Genomic DNA, 19260 nt, shown 5'->3' on the forward strand with positions numbered 1-19260 from the left:
TGGGAAGCTAACAGAAGTTTTGCATCGTAATAATGCAAATAACCCACCCCAAGCTGAGTATTAGATGTTCTTGGTTATAAAAGCCCCTTTGGGGCACCTGGGTAGTTCAGCTGGTTAAGCGCCCAACTCTTGATTTCAGCTCAGGTCATGATCTCACTGTTAGTGGGTTTGAGCCCTGTGTCAGGATCTGTGCTGACAGCGTGGGACCTGCTTGAGATTCTCTGTCTTCCTATCTCTCTACCTCTCTCTCTCTCTCTCTGTCTCTCTCTGTCAAAAATAAATAAATAATCATTTTAAAAATAATATGGCTGCTTCATCCTACAAAGTATCCAAAGTCTCACACCATTTCTTGACTTCCCCATATCTTCTTCAGACTCCATTTCTTCCAGATGCCTTTAGGAACTTCTAAATCACATGATACATAGAATAGTTATTGTCCTTGATCATATCAGGATTAAATATGTTCTAGTAAAAATGTGATTGGAAAATATTAAAAAGTGAGAATTAATATGTTTTTTACCTACCTAGGGACTCATCAAATTTCTTCCCTTGGTCCCTGAACCAATCTGTTACACCTCTGCTTTTCATGAGACTACATTTATAGGATACAAAGGCATAAATTGATTCAGACCTAAGAAATACAGTAAGATGCATGCATAATGAGTATCCCTCCCCACCCCCACCCCCACAATCATCTAGAACTAGAGAAGATCCTATAGAATGGGGCAAGAGGAGAGAGGAGGAGGACTGGGGTGCTGTCATCAGGAAAATTTCTCTGTTTCGCCTAATGTGGAGCACCTGCCACCAGTATAGGAAGGTGTGTGGATTGAGGACCATCCCAAATCTATTCCAGTAATGAGCACCATGCCCTACCTGTAGGAAGAAGGAATGGAGGAGTACGTGTGACTGCCATGAGTACATCTGGTAGTGACCAACTGACAGCTGCTTGAGCCCTCATATTTTAATACCCCCACCATAATTATCCTGTATGGACAACTATCTTTTAAGAGCAGGATGATTACAAACTTGAGAAACAGAGACTAAGGCCCTAGACGCCTCAGGCTGTGCTGGTGATGGGGAAGGAGAAAAACTCCTAGCATCATTCATTTCCTGACTTCAGGTTACCCTCTCCCCACAACACACCCGGTTAAGGTTGGGTATAGATGAACCAAGTGATAGCACCCCACTGAGTTAATATACTGGTGGAATATCTATCCCTTTGGGTATGGAGAAGGATCACATGAAGGGACAAAAGCAGAGAGGAATCAAACAATACTGGTAGTTCCTGGACATGTTCTTTAGAAATGGATTTGTGAGTCAGATACCTAGAGCTGAAGAGGAAGACCCAGTCTCTTGATTGGGTTGAGGATATGAGATACAGGTGTGCTGCTGATAATAAACCCAGGATAAGGACTGCAGAATCCAGCAGCAGTGGTGGGTAAAGGGAAGAGCTGAAATATCCAAAGAGGAATGACCTTCCCTTCCTCTTTCACTTTCCTTTTGGCTTTCAGCATGCTTAGCAATTTCCTCACATATGCATTAGTCTCACTAGGTGTCACCTTTAAAATATTTATTTTAATGGGTGATTGAATGTCTACAATTTGCCAGGATATGCTATATGCTTTTGGGTGTGTTCTCATATATCTCATTTGATCTTCACTCTGACCATAGGACATTGATATTTTATTCCCATTTTGCAGATTAAAAAAAAAAAAACAAAACAAATCAAAGATATGAGTTGATTTGCTTAAGGTCACAGAAGTAATAAACGTCAGAACCAGAATTTAAGTCTGGCCTTCTGATCCCGACTTCATGATTCTTTCTACAGCAGCAATATATTTCTAAAATATTAGATCCAAAATGAATGTTAGAAATTACTTCATCCAGGAATGACAGATATATTCTAAATGATGTGCCGACTCTAATTGTTCTAGGCTGCCTGGAGTGTGTGCTGAGAAGAACATGGGGGCCTATCGCAGGCTCAGTGGGAAAAAGTGCCATGATTGATTCCTGATGTCTGCTACAGGCACCAATGCCAGTACCTTCCAGCCCTAACTTGGTTCTCTCCCACCATGTTTACAGCTGGGAACATCGATGCTGGGAGATTTAGAAAGAATTGCCCAAAAACACACAGCATGGTGTTGGCAGAGACACACTAAGTCTCCCCCTCTCCTGACTCCATACCTGGTGCTCTTGGCTGAGCCCTGGACCTTCCCCTGGAGTTCTCATGGGAAACCTTCCAAATCACTCTTTCTTTGTGAATCTCTTTCTGACCTTGTTTTTCTGTTGCGTATCAGTTATGCACATCATCTGAGTAAAGTGCTTTGAAGAGGAATCCAATGTGAAATACTAGCTTGCAATTGTCAATACAATTCCTCAGTCAAGGCTCCTGTTGAGGAATTGCTGAGAGGGATGTGTTCCAAGTGATTGATGGGCACCAAGTTCTGGTGTTGAGACTGGTAAGCAAATGCAGGGCGGTCAAGAAATAACCAGAGCCAACTCAGCATTTAGGAACTGGCTGGTGCTAAATTTTCCTGCACAATTTTGATCTGATCAGCTCAAAGCACTATAGAATGGTTCATTGGTGCAAGGAAAATGACTGAAGAAGTACTGTGTTTAAATTTAGGAGAAGTAACCTGAAGACGATAGTCATTCACTGAAATGGCATCCACTTAATGAGGAAGAGAAAGTGCATATATGTAAAATGAAGTGGAAGTTTGAAAAATCTATCCTAGATAATTCAAACAGAAAACTATTTTATAGTAGTACCTAACTCATGGGTTGTTGTGAAATTAAATGAGACAATGCTCATAAATTATTTAGCTAGTGCCTGGCAAGCAATAATTGCTCAAAGAACAATAAACAATAATATATTTTTTTCATGAGAAAAGATTGTAGGAGTATGTGTGTGTGCGTGCATATGTCTGTGTGTGTTGCCCTCTTTGAATCATCTACTTGACTAACTCGATTATCTTGTTTGTAGACACACTCTTTCCCATTCTTTCTACATCTTTAAATGGAGAACACACCCACTTTCAACTGGAATGTCACGGATTTCTTTCACTGAACACAGGCATCTTACTAAATCTCCTGCTGTTCATAAAATGTGACTGATTAGCATTATTAGATTAGAGTTTCTGTTCATGAAACTGAGTCACAGAAAAGTTAAGTGATCAGCCCCAAGTCACACAGCTTTTGAATGTCTGGGCATTGATAAAAAGACAAGAGTCTTTCTCTCTCAACTCAGACTGTTGTACACTCTGTCTTCTTTATATTAATATTAAAATGATTCTGCTTCTCCAACTTCCCTCCCTTCCTTATCCCCTTTAGTTTTGTTTTTCCATTTCTTACCCTAATCCAAATTAAGAACTACTTAGGAAATTTCTTTTATGCACCCATTGTTGATCATTAGACTATAAATAAGGCTTTGTCCATATTAATGGCAAATGCTGACAGTCGCTACTCTCCACTTTTCCTGTTGACAGATTTTCTTGAAATCACCATTGCTCCTTCACATTACACTGGGGAAGATAACCCTATCCCAGATTCCGGGAATATAGGAGTACCCTCCAGGAATATAGGATCTGTTCCAACCCCTAGTGGATGCCTGAAACTGTGGATAATATCAAACCCTACATATACTGTGTTTTTTCCTATATGTGCATACCTATGATAAAGTTTGTCAAGTAGACAAAGGGATTAACGCCAATAACAATGAAATGGAAAAATCGTGACAATAGAATGTACTACAAGTTATATGAATGTGGTCTCTCTCTCTCAAGATATCTCCTTGTACTGTACTCACTTTTCTTCTTGTGATGATGTGAGATGATCAAATGCCTACCTGATGAGATGAAGTGAGGTGAACGACCGAGGCATGTGACCTAGTGTTAGGCTACTATTAACCTATATGTCAGAAGGAGGATCATCTGCTTCCAGACCAGGGTTGACCACAGGTAACCAAAACCACGGAAAGTGAAACCACAGGTAAGGGGAGGAAGGGTAGGTGGGGGCGGCGGGGGGGGGGGGGGAGACTTATGTCAATCCAGAATACCAAGGGTTCAGATTGCTTGCCAAGAATGTGTCTAGTGGAGATCATGTGATCATGTTCTACATAATGAGGGGAGGTCTATTCAGGTCTTCTGGGAAAGGTTTCTTTATCAAAAAGATGTTTATTTTCTTCTATTAGATGTTGGAGTACTAGAGGGAACGCTGCCTTGGTCCCAGTGGTAAGACAGTTTCTGGCATTCCGCTTCGGAAGCCTCTGGGTCTCCTGGTTTGTGAAGCAATTTCCCATGTGAGTTAGGGTTTTCTCTAACTATGTGGTTGAGTGATCCTAACTGACAAGGCACCCTAAGGAAGACCTGAAGTTCTTATGATTGAGTGTGCAGTCACTGGCACACCCTATGGGGTCAGACACAAAATGGCATTTGTCTCTACTCTTTGCTGCCTGTGCAATGCTGGACAATACCTCCTTCCACCTTTTCTGCTTTATTGTCCTGAGAGCACACATCATCCTCTGACACAGTATGCATTTTACTGTATACTTATTTATATATTGAATGTCTGTTGTTGGAGGAGGTAAATAAGAGGATGTGACCACAGGTTGACCCACAAGCTGGACCCAGGCAATCAGGCTCTTCACCCCCCATCTCCTGACCCTATCCTCCCCTCTTCTTCCCACCCCCATCTCGGGAAGTACACTCTTCCTATGGTTCCCACAATGGGAGCTGTTCCATGAGCATAGCCTTGAGAGAATAAGGTGTCATGGAGACCATCCAGAGAGTACAAATAACTGACTCCACCTAAGGTTTCTGTATAAACTTGCAATATTTTGACAGATGGGTTCAGAAACCTACCTGTCTGTGGCTGCCCCAAACAACTTTGTAAGTAACTTCCCTTGCTTATGATCACTGTGACCTATGAATCTGGAATGGTCGGCCTCTTTCTTTAATTTTTTTTTCTTGTCCTCCATGTAAGTGGACCAGTCTGCCAACCAATATCTGTCTTCTCCTTCTTTGTTATAAGCTCCATGTAGGCAAGAATTTTTATCTGTATAGTTTGCTTCTAAATTCACAAGGTCTGGCATATTGTAGAAAATTAATAAATGGTTGCTTAATAAATAAGTGAATAAATGGATTAAAAAGATAGAATGACAGCTAGGATTGTTGTGATGATAAATTTAGATAACATATGTCAATATTTCTACATTGCCTGGACTACTATTACTAAAACAAATAAAGACCCCCACGTTTCTGAGTATTGGCATGATATCTGTAACTAGTTCTAATATAAATATCTGTTGAAAGTCATCTGTCATGTCAGTTACCCTCCAGAGATAATAAATGCTTGTTCTTTTAAGCAGCTAAGTTTGGGAGCTATTTGTTATGTAGCAGTAGGTAACTAATATACTTCCTCTGCTCTCTGTCTTCCTCACCCTTTTCTCCATGCACTGTGTTCTCTTCTATCATCCCCAGTTTTCATTCACCCAAATGTTTATTTTCATTCAACGCACATTCATATGCGCCACCTACGTGGAGGCTATTGTGTTAGACAATGTCAGGACCAGAAAGATTTAAGTCATGTCAGGTTCCACATGCTCCGGGATGCTTCTTTGGTCTTGTGTGAGGTACTCTGGCCTCTTAGATTTCCACAGTACGCTTAGTCTGAACTCTGCAGCTTGGCATTCAGTTTTCCTGGACTGGACTCTGGTTGTTTCAACCATCAAGAACAGTAGACTAAGCTTCTGGCATCCATGCATCCCTTCAAATAGTGTGGAATTTCCAAATTCATGTGGGTCATATCTGCACATGAATCTATCTGATTATCTGTCAACTCATATTTCTCTTGCTGCAAACACTTTTCACATGCCATCAGTTACATCTTTTTGAATGTTTACTTTGTGCAACAATTTCACATGTATTATGTCATTTAACACATTCTGACCCATTGTGGAAGACATTATGATTATAACCCTTTCATTGAAGGGAAAACAGACGGTTAAATAATTTAACCATTGTAGGAATAGGTAGAACCAGAAACGGAGCCCAAGCAGTCAGACACCAAAGTTTGCAAGCTAAATTTGTATGCTGACTCCACAGCGTCATGTACGCTCACACTCCCTGAGACAGAATCTATTAGATAGTAAAGAGGAGCAGCTTAGGAATGTGAAAGTTGAGAGTTTACTCTTGGATTCTTCCGTTAGTACTGGAGTGAATTTAGCCAAATCAATTAATTCACTGCATCTCAGTTGTACCCCTTTTTTTTAAATGGGAAGATGTCTACCCTGTTTACTTCCTAGAATCATGCTGAGACTCAACACAGGATAATGTATGTGAAAGACTTTGGGAATGATCATTCATGACATGCAAGTGAAGTATGTATTTGTACAATCAAAAATCTGTTTTGCACACTCTCTATGAGTAAGACACTATTGGAAGAACTGGGGACACAGGCTTAGATGGTGCCTCTTCTGCTAGATATTATAATCTGTGGAGAGGAGGTAGACTATAAACAAAAAATAGCATAGTGTTAGAAAGTTACTCATGTTGAGGAAAAAGACAGAACTAAGAGTCTGTAAGTCACCACATGGCCTTTGCTTCTCACTGTAAGCGAGAGGGGCATCCACTGGCATGATATGATCAAATTTACCTTTTAAAAGGAATGCTCTGGATCCTGTATCAAAAAATGGTGGTATCCTGGGTAGGGTGGGAGTAGTGCAAGATGCAGTGGTTGGGTTCTAGGCATGCTTTGAAGACAGAGTAGACAGGATTTGCAGACAGAGGAGGTGTGGAGGACACAAGACAGGGCTTGACAATAACACAGGCATTGGGACTGAGCCGCTGGAAGGATGGAGTTTGTGTTTGCAGACATGAATAAGACTGTGGGAGCACGTCTGTCTGGGTCAAGATTGGGATATCGGTGATATTTGATAGGCCCCTTAGATATCCAAGAGGAGGTGCCTGGTGTTGGATGTAGGCACTGGAGCTGAGGAGAGACATCTTGGCAGAAAATGTAGATTCAAAAGCCATTATTGTAAATGACATTTAAAACCATGGACTGGGGTGCCTGGCTGGATCAATAGGCACAGCAAGCGACTCTTGATCTTGGGTTGTGAGTTCAAGCCCCCACATCAGGAGTAGAGCTTACTTAAAAAAATAAATAAATAAAACATGGACTGGGTGAGATCACCAGGGGTAGTTTAGCCAGAGAGAAAAAGGAGCCCTGGAACACCTAACATTTAGGAAAGAGAGTGAGTCCTCAGAAAAAGACACTGGGAGTGTTCGGTGATGTAGGAACAAAACTAAAGGCCAGGCATCTTGAAACTAAGTGTGGGCAACATCTTTGGACAACAAGAAAGTGGTAAGTAAAATGATGCCATTGAGTCAATTAAGATGAAAATGACAAATGGTTTAATGGCTTTAGCAACAGAGACATTAAGAGAACCTTGCAAAGGCACGCAATGTTGTCATTATTATTAAATTCAATGAGTGGAAAGAATGCTGAATTCGGAGTCCCAGCACTCGGGTTCAAGTAAGACATAATAAAGGAAGGAGATAAAAACATGAATGGTTTCCTCCCAGGGTGATTATCATGATCAAACGATATGAGGAAGTTAAGCATACTCTATGGAACAGGAAGGGAAAGGCCAATGTCAACTCAAAAACATCAAGGTCACGGGGCGTGCGTGATCATTAAGTACCCGTAACTCCTTTTATGCTCTTGAAGACTGCTCAGCCACGTCCCAGCCCCCGCCCCACCATGCACAGGCGCCCACGCACACACAGATTCTCTCAATAATACTGGAGACTGAATATGTATCATGGAGCTCTAGAAGGTTTAAGAGTTAAGCCAGCCTGTTGCAACTCTGGTGCTGCTGACATTACCAGACGGCATTAATTTAATTCCACTCAGTTATGCTTTTAAATTTGATTTGAGAAATGTGTCATAAAATGCTATTGAGAAGCGCGGTGCCGCATTCCTAAGCAGGCTGGGAGCCTGTGTCTGTTCTGGGAATCCTTGAGGAGAACGGCTTGAGTTCAGGTTGAGCCTGTGGACTTGAGGGAGTTTACTCTTTGCTGGGGTCTGGTGTCAGAGGTTTCCTGATCCCAGACTGCTCACTGTTGAGAGATCAGGAGCAAAGCATAAGTCCCTGGGGAGTAAGGAAAGGCCTTGCAAAAACCAAATGAAAGCATAGGGAAAATTATAATTTTAACAAATAACAGGGATGATTTAAAAGACTTCAGATATGAAATTGAGTTTATTTTAAAGTAATTCAGCTTATTTTTCATACTGGGTCATCAGAATGATTTTCTCAATTATCTTCTCTGGCCTCAGTTTCTCAGCGCTCAAACTGGAAGTGATAGACTAGATTAGAAGTCTTCAAAGAGAGGCAAAGTTTTCTCAAAGTGCATACCCAGCGATCCACTGGTAGAAAGTGGTAGAAAATTCTGGACTTTCATTTATTTCTAGGGCATCTTTTAAAATCTGTAGGTCTTGTGTATATTTTTGGCATATAATATAAATAGCAAAATAGCAAGTAAATAAGTCTATAATGTATGGGTATCCTCCCTCCCTCTCTCTGTCTGTGTCTCTGTCTCTCTCTCTGTATGTATATAAGCATAGATAGATAGATAGATAGATACATAGATAGATAGATAGATAGATAGATGGATATATTCTGATACAGACATGTAACTACCATAATCTAAAGAATAATTACCTGATTGATCTGAGTTTTCATAGCTTTTTTTTTCTTAACAATTTTATGGTCCTGAAATGAGATATTATAATCATTGTGATTATCTCAAAACTGTGAAATGGCAGTTTGACTACTGAATGGAGCGCTCACCTGCTCACCTTTGGCTTTTTGGTGATTCTAAAAATAAATAAGTAACTCCCTTTACCAGGAGCTGAGTGAAGGCTCAGTGGAGGGTTGTCTCAGTTTCCATAGGTCAAGAATATCTACAGTGAAAGTTCACATGGGGTCCTCAAGTGGTAGGTAGCAAGGGATTCTAATGTAGTCCAGGATGTCTCAGCTATAGTCCTAACTCTGTCACTAATTTGATGGGGAAGCATGGACTAGTCACTCCCCTCTCTTGGCCTCACAGTTCCAGGCTGCAGATTTGCAAGTGTGGGTTTCTCTGGATGCACATCTCAGCCCAAAGCTGGCTTCCTCAGCCAGATATTCTCTGACCCCTCTCTCTAAGGGCTGCTTCTTGCCCTGCCTACAGTAACTCTTTATCATACATAGTATTTTACTTTCTTCATAGAAGAGTAACTATCTGAAATTGTCTGTTTACTATTTTGTTCATGTGTTTATTGTCTGTCTCCCCTAACTAGACTGTGGGCTCCATGGAAACCACAGGGAACAGAGGCAGATGTACCAGCAGGCAAATGAAGTTTCAGCATTAGGACTCTGGGAGTTGCGTCAGCAATGTGAGCACATGGTTATATGTGTTTTCTTTTTTCTTTTTCAGAATTTTCAAAGGAGAGTATTGCACTACATAACTGATCAAGACTATCGTCTCTCTTTACTCTTACTCTCCTTGTGTTACAGTGGTTGGTGTGGGCCTTTTTGTATCCAGCTTAAAGGAATTTTAATTGGGTATATGTTTGGTGGGGTTTGGTGGGGAATGTTTTTGTGGTTTGTCATCTCTTCTGTGACTAGTTAAGTTACTGTTAGCAAGATTTCACAGGTTAGTAAGGGGCAGAGCTAAGACTGAAATGGGTATTTGTCTGCGACTAGTACTGATGATCTTAGCGTTTTGAGTCACTGCTTTTTTGTAAGTTTAGTGACAAATCAGCAGGTATCTGTTTCCAAAATTTGCAAGTATGATAATATAAATCCAGCCACTTGCCAGTGTTTAACACTCATTCCAGACCTGCCTTTCTCACTGCAAGACATAGTTCTGGTCTCATTATCCATTGTCCAGCTTGTTCACTGTACTCTTTTTGAACTACATTCTTGGCTCTATTAGACTGCCTTTTTCCATCATTTTCTTTGGTCAAAACTGTCTGGCTCAATCGAGTCTTTGTGTATTTTCATTCAGAGCTTGTTGATTTGGCATAAACTATAAACATCAACAAAGTTAGCATAAAAGTCATACTATGCCAATGCAATATGGACCTTGATCACAAACTGGTTCATGAATATTATCAACACAAAGAATATTTAAGTTACATTACTGCATGAGAAGACTTGAAATTCTCTGAAATCTCAATGCTCATGTATTAAAGAAATTTGATATCAGTTTTCTCAAAGTGACATCACTGCTAAGTATTTACCTACTAATTTTCAATAACGAATTGGGAAGAATAATGGGAATTTTTTTGAAGTGTCAATTAAGAAAAAAAAATAGCACCAGATGGGGGAAAAGTGAATTTCCTAACCTGTCAATAGAAAATAATCATCACATCAATAATCAAACACATCATCATATGAAAACATCAAAGTATACAGATAAAATGTAGATGACATTATAGAGGTATGGCATGTTGGTTATAAAGAAAAATTATGTTTTTCTGGCTTTTGTGAAATGTACGTCAGTATTTCAGTATTGTTAGTTGTTACAATTCTTTTCTAAGGTAAAGATTTACTTTCTAGTGTACATTTCTATTCATTATTTCTGTATTCATTACTTAAGGGGGCCCCAAGATTTTACAACATACAGGGTCCACCCTGGCAGGGAAATTGTGTTTTCTCTGAAACTTGTATTCTCAGATTTTAGAACCAGTAGAGATCCAAGATGTTGCAAGAATCACAAGATGTTTTCTAAGAGTGCTTTTTCAACTTGATTTGTTATTTCTTTTGAGAACTGTATGCTAGAAACTTTGACCTTTATTTCTTGGAGGCCATGGGGGATTGCTCCAAGGAGATCTGTTCCTGGTGAGGATTACAGAATCCACTTTTAACAAGCACCCCAGTGCATGCATAGGCCACCCTCTATGACCCTCTGAAGTAGGCTCTGCAGCCTGCAAGGCCACCCCATGCACACAGAAACCTCCTCTTACCATCTGAGCTTACTTGCTGAGGCACAGTTAGGGCTTCCCTGTGGGTAGCCCATCCCTAAGGTCCTGGCTTCCACCAGTGAATCAGGTCACATATAAATTCCCTGTAGTCATGACACTGTCTCCTTCTACTACCATTGCCCTCCCCCCATCCCCAGTCTGGCTTGCCTCCTTTGCCCCGTAATTCAACTTGTCCTCTGTTGATGATCTTGATATGAAACATACATATATTTTGCTCCAATATTTGGCAATTCTGTTGGGAGATCCATAAAGGATAGATTATATCATTCACCTGTAGGAACAAAAACAACAAAAAGTAAAGCAAAGCAAATTTTTTTTCCTTTTTGTCATTACTCCTTATGGAATAAAGTGCATACTCCTAAGCATGAAAATCAAGGTTCTCCCTTATGTGGCTTCAACCACCTGTCCTGTTAGATTTTAATTTACAAAGATTCAATGCTGGGAATGGTACAACCATCTTGTCACCATCATACATGTGTTTTGGACTGCCTGAGACGTGTCCAATCTATGTGCACATTAAGACAAACAGTTCTTATCATTCTGTGAATTCCATATGTTTTCCCCCCTTTCTCATTATCCATGGTTATCTTACTATAGGTCATAGATTCCTCAGTGGCAAAAAAATAATCCCCTTGATCTTTAGGTCAACTATTGGGATTAGAGAAGAGCACTGTACCCAGCAGATATTTGCTGGGACCCTATTGAATTGAATCTGTGGTCATTAGACACAGCAAAGTCTTAATCTGTCCAGAGTTAGCACAATGACTTCTGTGACACAGTGGCTGACATATGATAGAAGATAATGGAAAGAGTGAATAGGTATTAATATTAAGGAAAGTTATCATCATCTTCATCTTTAAAACTCAAGAGTGTCCCAATAAGTAATAATAACAACAACAACAACAACAACAACAACAACAACAGCAACAGTAATTTTTGTAGGGTCTTTTCTTTGAGGCAGGGACAGTGCTGAACACTTTTAAGAGTATTATCTTAGGGGCACCTGAGTGGCTCAGTTGGTTAAACATCTGACGTTGGCTTAGGTCATGATCTAGTGGTCTGTGAGTTCGAGCCCTGCATGAAACTCTGTGCTGACAGCTTGGAGCCTGGAGCCTGCTTCGGATTCTGTGTCTCCCCCTCTCTCTGCCCCTCCCCTGCTCACACTCTGTCTCTCTCAAAAATAAGTAAACATTAAAAAATTTTTAAAAAGAGTGTTATCTTAAAATGGCAGTTTGTCTTTTTTTTAATGTTTATTTATTTATTTATTTTGAAAGAGAGAGAGAGAGAGAGAGCACAAGTAGGGGAGGGGCAGAGAGAGAGGGAAAGAGAGAATCCTAAGCAGGCTCAGCTCTGTCAGCACAGAGCCTGACACAGAGCTTGATCTCATGAACCAGAAGAATCACGACATGAGCGGTGATCAAGAGCTCGACCCTTCACTGACTGAGCCAACTAGGCGCCCTGGCAGGTTGTCTCATTGTCTCCATTTTACAGATGATGAAAATGATGTTTAAAGAGACTAAATAAATCAAAATTACATAATCAATAGGGAGCAGAGGCAGGATTTGAACCCAACTTTGACCGATTGTAGCACCGGTATGTCTTGTTACTATGTTATATCTTGCTTCTCATTCAATTAAGACAGAACAATTAATTACAATCAGATTTGTATTTATACTTTTCTTTCTCTTCCCCAAAAAACTCATCTTTGACTCCATGTGCACCATTAATTGTCCCCATCATCCTCTCTAAGAACTAGTTGAGAATTCTTTGCAGTTAATTTTTATTTTCTCTCTCTTTCTTTCCATCTTTGTCCTTCTGACACCAGTGGAGTTACATCTTCCTTGGCGGTTTCCAATCTCAACTAGCAAAGAATAAGGCTCTCGGCTCTGCAGGCCGAGAAAGTAACCTTGGCATAATGAATGACCTGTAGCTTCAGAACGCCTCTGGAATGCCAAATGACCACGGCTCCATGCCTCTGGAATGTGGAATGGCCCCTGCATTAGCCAGGTGACCCACAGCTGCACACCACTGGAATGAAAACTAGATTCTGGCTCCTAGAATACCAAATGTCTGCTCAAGGAAAAAGCAACAGATAAGCCTTCCTGCTGAGGAGGAAGAAATGGTAGTGACTGCCATTGCTGCGATGAGATAACTATCTGTTAATACTAATAACACCTTATTCTGAGTCACACAACTTCTGTGAACCACCTGCTGAAAACTGTCTGACCCTCCCCAAATCGGAGAAACAGATCTCTTCCCATGGGTAGAAATGTGTTCCCCCTATTTTGTGTTTCCTATGCATTGCCTGAAAGAAGAAACAGAAATCTTGTTTCCAAAATTCATTTTCCCAGTGCATTAATTTGGACTTACAAAGCTTTGTAATCCATTTAGACAGCATCGGCATCTACAAAGTCCTGTTCAGAGAATGTAGTTCCCCAGTGAGGGCGCCTGAACCCTTCCTGGAAGTCGCCTGCAAAGGAGACAAGGTGTAAGGATATTTGCATCAATCATGTTCACTAACTGGGATTTTAATGATTCTCTCTTCCCCTTTCTTCTTCATCATCTTTTTTTTCTTCCCAGTGCCATTCCTCAGTGAATATTTCTTTTTCTTTTTTTTTTTTTCCTTTCTCTTTTCTCTTGCATTTCAATGCACTGGCTTTAAAAGGAGGATTTGCAAACTGAGTATTAAAACTCCAGGGTACTACATCTCCAAAATCTATAAGACGATAAGAAGATAAGAGGCCAAACCCACTGAAAGCTTCCCTCCTGGTGCCTGTGGAACTTGCAGGCTGGTCTATAATACCCCTAAGCGAAAGCAATCTGCCCACCTCCTCCCCACCCAACCCTCCCTGCCTAATGCAGGCGGATAAACTTAGCATTAAAATTCCCACACTTTGGCAAATGAGTACCCAGGAGGCTGCTGACTCAATCAGAGCTTGTTTTACTTACAGTGTAGTACTGAGAAAAGGCCATAAACTCCAGCCTGACAGATCTGCGATGCTCATTTCAATATGCTTTCCCTGTGTGCGGGCTTGCTGATGAACTTTCATATTCCGCCAACAAAATATAACAAACATATTAACGACGTGTGGTAAATTGCCACTGGATATAGTGGGTCCTGATGACGGAAATGGTTGTGAGTAAATGAGATTGTCTGGCTGCCTAATACCACTTTGGGGTCCAAAATGATGCACTGCCTTGGAGGGAGGCGGGCAGAGGAAGAGGGGGCAAGCCAGCTAACAAGGGACACAGGTGCCCTTGCCCAGGGCAAATGGGGCATTGGAAACCCAAGACAACATTGTGTCAGAGCTATAGAGAGTGTCTGCTTAAACTCATTAATCTGATGTATATTAAAATCAAGACCCAGAGAGGAGATGTAAAAAGCCCAAAGCCACAGAGCAAGTATGTGACACCTGAATCACAGCCCAGTGCTCTCCTGGTTGGTGGATTTGATTTATACCAGAAGCTGTCTGTAAGAGAGTAGTTGGACAGAAAGAATATAAAGAATGTTCCTGTGGCTCAAGTCAGTCCCGCATTCATCAGTAGCAAAATGCACTGCTGGGCTTGTCTTTCTCTTTATCTGTAGTGCTTGACCTTTCTTTTGGGTGCATTAAGGGACACCAAAGGGTGATTTGGACTGAGTGTGCAGGCGTTTTCCTCTACTGCAACCCCAAAAGGACAAGTATAATTCCCTTTCAATTGTCATAGATTCCTAATGACCCATTACAATTCTGACTCCAATTCTAATGTGTGTGTGTTTTTCCCCCAAAACCACCAAGCCACTTTCTGATGGCTGCTGGGTGTTACAGTCCAACTTGATTCTGACACTATTTACCTGGAGACAGCATCAGGGTCCCCAGGTTAAGGTCTCAGTCCCACGAAATTTTTCTCTACTTCAGATACTAGTCCCAAGTCTGGGCTATTACCTGTGCTTCTGACTGGTCACTTATTTCAGGTAAATTTAAGGTTTCAAGTTACCAAAAAGATTTTAAAAATGGTTTTTAAGTAGACATCCCTTAAGGCATAATTGTTTAAAAGTTCACTTATAAACATATATCTTACTTACATCTATTTGATTCATTGTTCTTAATTATGTTTAGATTAGTCATGAAAATTTCATGAGACTGTAAACAGCTAACCATCATCTTAAATTATCTTTCTGGCTGATAAATTCTGTACCATAGAGAACATGAGCTTATTTGACTTTTAGTAAAACCCAGGGAGAATAAAAGTATTATATTTAATGCTGATAACTCTAAACTCATGGTTATTTCAATTAAACAAACAAACGTAAACTAGCTTTTATTTACCAAAGATTATCCTAGACCCCATGAACTTGAAAAACATTTGGGTTAGGTTTTTTGTATTTCTGAGAGTACAGGATGCAAACTGAGATGTTATAGTTTTTGCTTTAAAATTTCAGCCAGGAGAGATATGTAATCATTCAAAATTCACGAGTTTGCATCCAAGTACTGTTTCTGGCAGATGGAAGAAGTTAAGTTTTTCTGTTCAGATGGCTGAAGCTTTTTACTAATATTTGTGGAAAAGATTGTTAGGATTTTTTATAGGTCGAGTTTTCAAAATAGCCTTCCCCTCCTTTTTCCCTTCTTATAAGAATTCCCTTGGTTCCTGGAGAAGACCAGGTAGAAGACTTTCATCTCAAAAGGCACAGAGAAATAATACAGGTTCTACCAAGGAGAATTTTTGTTGTCTAAGCCCAGATCTTATACCATATCCGCAAGCCTTTTGAGAAGAATAGGGGAAGTTTTGGGATTGGTAAAAAAAAAAAAAAAAAAAAAGATAGGTGGGCTTTGAGTTGTTTCTAGAGTCACATTTCTGTTGTTAGAAAGACTCAATTTGTAGGACAAGGATACTTGTTATTAATTCCTCAAAGAAATGGACTGCAACCAGAAAGATACAAAGAGGCTGATATATACACATCCTACTATATTATCTTTTGTTTCTTTAGATCAGGGAGAAGATGTTCAACTAAGATGAAAATCAAAGTATTCCTATGTTCTAGATTTACAGCTGTGTGTCTTTGGAATGTTTTAGTAAATCCTTCCACAAAGGCTTCAAAATGGTTTTATTTGCTTCTGGTACATAGTTTCATTTAGCTTTGGGGGAAGGCCTTAAAAAGTTCTTACTAGGCTTTAAATACCAGCTTCTAATTCGGCCAACTTCTGACCATAAGGCTACTTACAAAACAACAACAACAAAAGCTTTTGAATATCTTGTCAGGTTTCATCTGGGATAAACAGTATTCTTGGCAGTATTAAATGACCTCATGGACACAAAAGGCATCCCCAAAGAGGGTGAAAAAAATTTTCCCTCCCAAGATCCAGAGCCACTCCCAAAGATAACCAAAAGAAAGATTCAGAGAATTCCTTTGAGATCTGGAAATCGTTGGTAGGACCCTAGCTACAAATGAAGTACAACCCACATTTCTGTCTACCATATTCTGGGGACCCCCAACCTGACAGTTGCCAAGCCAAGTGCTCAGGATACAAAAATGAGGGAGGTAAGGGCTATCCCTAGGAGGGAAAAGATGGACAACCAATGGGTACCTGACAGCCAATTCATAATCACCATTACATTTTTTTTTTTTTTTTCTTTTCCTGCCAATGTTGATTTGGGAAGGAAAGGGCAACATGAAATTGTACTTTCCTCTCTTGACCAGGCACCACAGATAGAAATCTGGAGGAACTGACTTTGGTAACAATTCTTACATTTTGCTGCCTTCTGCCAGTTCTCCCAGGATCCATCTGCAGGCTCCAGAGCCAGTTGATGGTTCCAGCATTTCTTATGGAAGGCACCAGAAACCAAGGGAAGAAAGGGGTGCCTGGGTGGCTCAGTCAGTTAAGCCTCTGACTTCAGCTCAGGTCATGATCTCATAGTTCCTGAGTTCAAGCCCTGTGATCAGCTCTGTGCTGACAGCCCAGAGCCTGGGGCCTGCTCTGAATCCTGTGTCTCCCTCTCTTTCTGCCCCTCCCTTGCTCTCTCTTTCTCTCTCAAAAATGAATAAATGTTAAAAAGAAAAAGAAACTGGAGGAAAAGTAGTTTTCCCTCTACCCTTTACAGCGAGTGCCTGGCCAAGACACCTTTATCTCCAGGGCACCTCCTAAATGGATAAGCTTATCTAAAATAGTTAAAAGTTCTCCGTAGTGGTCTCCATAATTCAAGATTATCTTTGGTAAAGTTAGCCCTGTTCAGCCTTAAAGCAAAATGTTATTCACCTGGGCCTCACACTGGACCCAGCCCAGCTTAGGTCGGATTCAGTCTGGTTCCTAAGGAGGAACCACTCCGACCGGGGCACATTTCAGCCCCAACTGGGTCTGGTTTCCACATCGGAACCACTCTGTTCCTGGACCCGGGGAGGTTTCTTAAGGGGACCTCGTCCAACTCCGGGCAGTTTCCGGACCCAGGGTAACTCTGGCCGGGTCAGGTTTCCCAGTCGGAACCGCTCTGTTCCCGGACCCGGCGGGTTTCCCGGTCGGACCCAGTCCAACTCGGGGCGGTTTCCGGACCGAGGGTAACTCTGGGCGGGTCAGGTTTCCCGGTCCGACCCAGTCTGACTCCTGCGGGTTTCTGGACCCCGGTGTGGACGAAGCAGTGCCGCGGTCAAGTCTGAAAGCTCCTCCCGGAAAGCTGGGGAGCTGCGACCCAGGCTGCCAGAGAGACTTCCCGCCTCCTCCAGACACAGCGGAGCAGCGGCACAAGGAGCTCAGCAGGTACCTGCGCCTTGTTGGGCCTTGTTCCTGGGGCGCCCGGCTCGGTGTCCTCTCCTCCTCTCTTCTGTCACCAGAACTGTTAAAAGATAAACTGAGACAGAAGCTTTTTACCTTGATGAGGTCCCAGTAGTTCATTTTTGCTTTTGTTTCCCTTGCCTCCGGAGACGTGTTGAGTAAGAAATTGCTGCGGGCAAGATCAAAGAGGTTTTTGCCTGCTTTCTCCTCGAGGATGTTGATGGCTTCCTGTCTTATATTGAGGTCTTTCATCCATTTTGAGTTTCTTCTTGTGTATGGTGTAAGAAAGTGGTCCAGGTTCATTCTTCTGCATATCGCTGTCTAGTTTTCCCAGCACCACTTGCTGAAGAGACTGTCTTTATTCCATTGGATGTTCTTTCCTGCTTTGTCAAAGATTAGTTGGCCATACGTTTGCGGGTCCATTTCTGGGTCCTGTATTCTTTCCATTGATCAAAGGGTCTGTTCTTGATGATTGCAGCTTTGTAATACAGTCCGGGATTGGGATGCCTCCTGCTTTGGTTTTCTTCTTCACTATTACTTTGACTATTCGGGGTCTTTTGTGGTTCCATACAAATTTTAGGATTGCTTGTTCTAGCTTTGAGAAGAATGCCGGTGCAATTTTGATTGGGATTGCATTGAATGTGTGGGTTGCTTTGGGTAGTATTGAGATTTTAACAGTATTTATTCTTCCAATCTATGAGCAGAGAATGTTTTTCCATTTCTTTGTGTCATCTTCAATTTCTTTCATAACTTTTCTATAGTTTTCAGCATACAGATCTTTTACATCTTTGGTTAGGTTTATTCCTAGGCATTTTATGGTTCTGGGTGCAATTGTGAATGGGATTGATTTCTTGATTTCTCTTTCTGTTGCTTCATTATTGGTGTATAGGAATGCAACTGATTTCTGTACATTGATCTTGTGCCCTGAAACTTTGGTGAATTCATGTGTAATTCTAGCAGCTTTTTGGTGGAGTCTTTCAGGTTTTCCATCTAGAGTCTCATGTCATCTGCAAAAAGTGAAAGTTTGACTTCTTATTCTTTGCCAATTTTGATGCTTTTTTATTTTATTTTGTTGTCTGATTGCTGATGCTAGGACTTCCAACACTATATTGAACAACAATGGTGGGAGTGAACATCCCTGTCATGTTCCTGATCTCAGTGGGAAAGCTCTCAGTTTTTCCCCATTGAGGATGATATTAGCTGTGGGCTTTTCATATATAAAGAGACAATCAACAGAACTGAAAGGCAACCGATGGAATGGGAAAAGATATTTGCAAATGACATATCAGATAAAGGGCTTGTATCCAAAATCTATAAAGAACTTACCAAACTCAACATCCAAAAAACAAATAATCAGTAAAGAAATGGGCAGAAGACATGAATAGACACTTTTCCAAGGAAGACATCCAGATGGCCAACTGACACATGAGACGATATTCAGCGTCACTCATCATCAGGGAAATACAAATCAAAGCCGCACTGA

General features: G+C 41.1%; 3 long non-coding RNA genes across 3 annotated transcripts in view; 2 read left to right on the forward strand and 1 right to left on the reverse strand.

The window, feature by feature from the left end:
* Positions 1 to 238: 238 nt before the first annotated feature.
* On the forward strand, positions 239 to 13988 carry LOC123381539. The gene is made up of 3 exons (XR_006588641.1): positions 239 to 3987; positions 9343 to 9438; positions 12857 to 13988. It is a non-coding gene; the product is annotated as an uncharacterized LOC123381539 (long non-coding RNA).
* Positions 11220 to 14118, reverse strand: LOC109493636. The gene is made up of 3 exons (XR_002147915.3): positions 13981 to 14118; positions 13402 to 13501; positions 11220 to 11302 (listed from the first exon to the last, which is right to left on the reverse strand). It is a non-coding gene; the product is annotated as an uncharacterized LOC109493636 (long non-coding RNA).
* A 2873-nt stretch (positions 14119 to 16991) lies between these two features.
* LOC123381540 overlaps positions 16992 to 19260 on the forward strand; it is a 321455-nt gene continuing 319186 nt past the window's right edge. Inside the window, exon 1 of the long non-coding RNA XR_006588642.1 lies at positions 16992 to 17762. This is a non-coding gene — a long non-coding RNA (uncharacterized LOC123381540). The remainder of the gene's footprint in view (positions 17763 to 19260) is intronic.

Source organism: Felis catus, chromosome D4, assembly GCF_018350175.1.
Source record: "Felis catus isolate Fca126 chromosome D4, F.catus_Fca126_mat1.0, whole genome shotgun sequence".
In the NCBI taxonomy this organism is placed as follows: Eukaryota; Metazoa; Chordata; class Mammalia; order Carnivora; family Felidae; genus Felis; species Felis catus.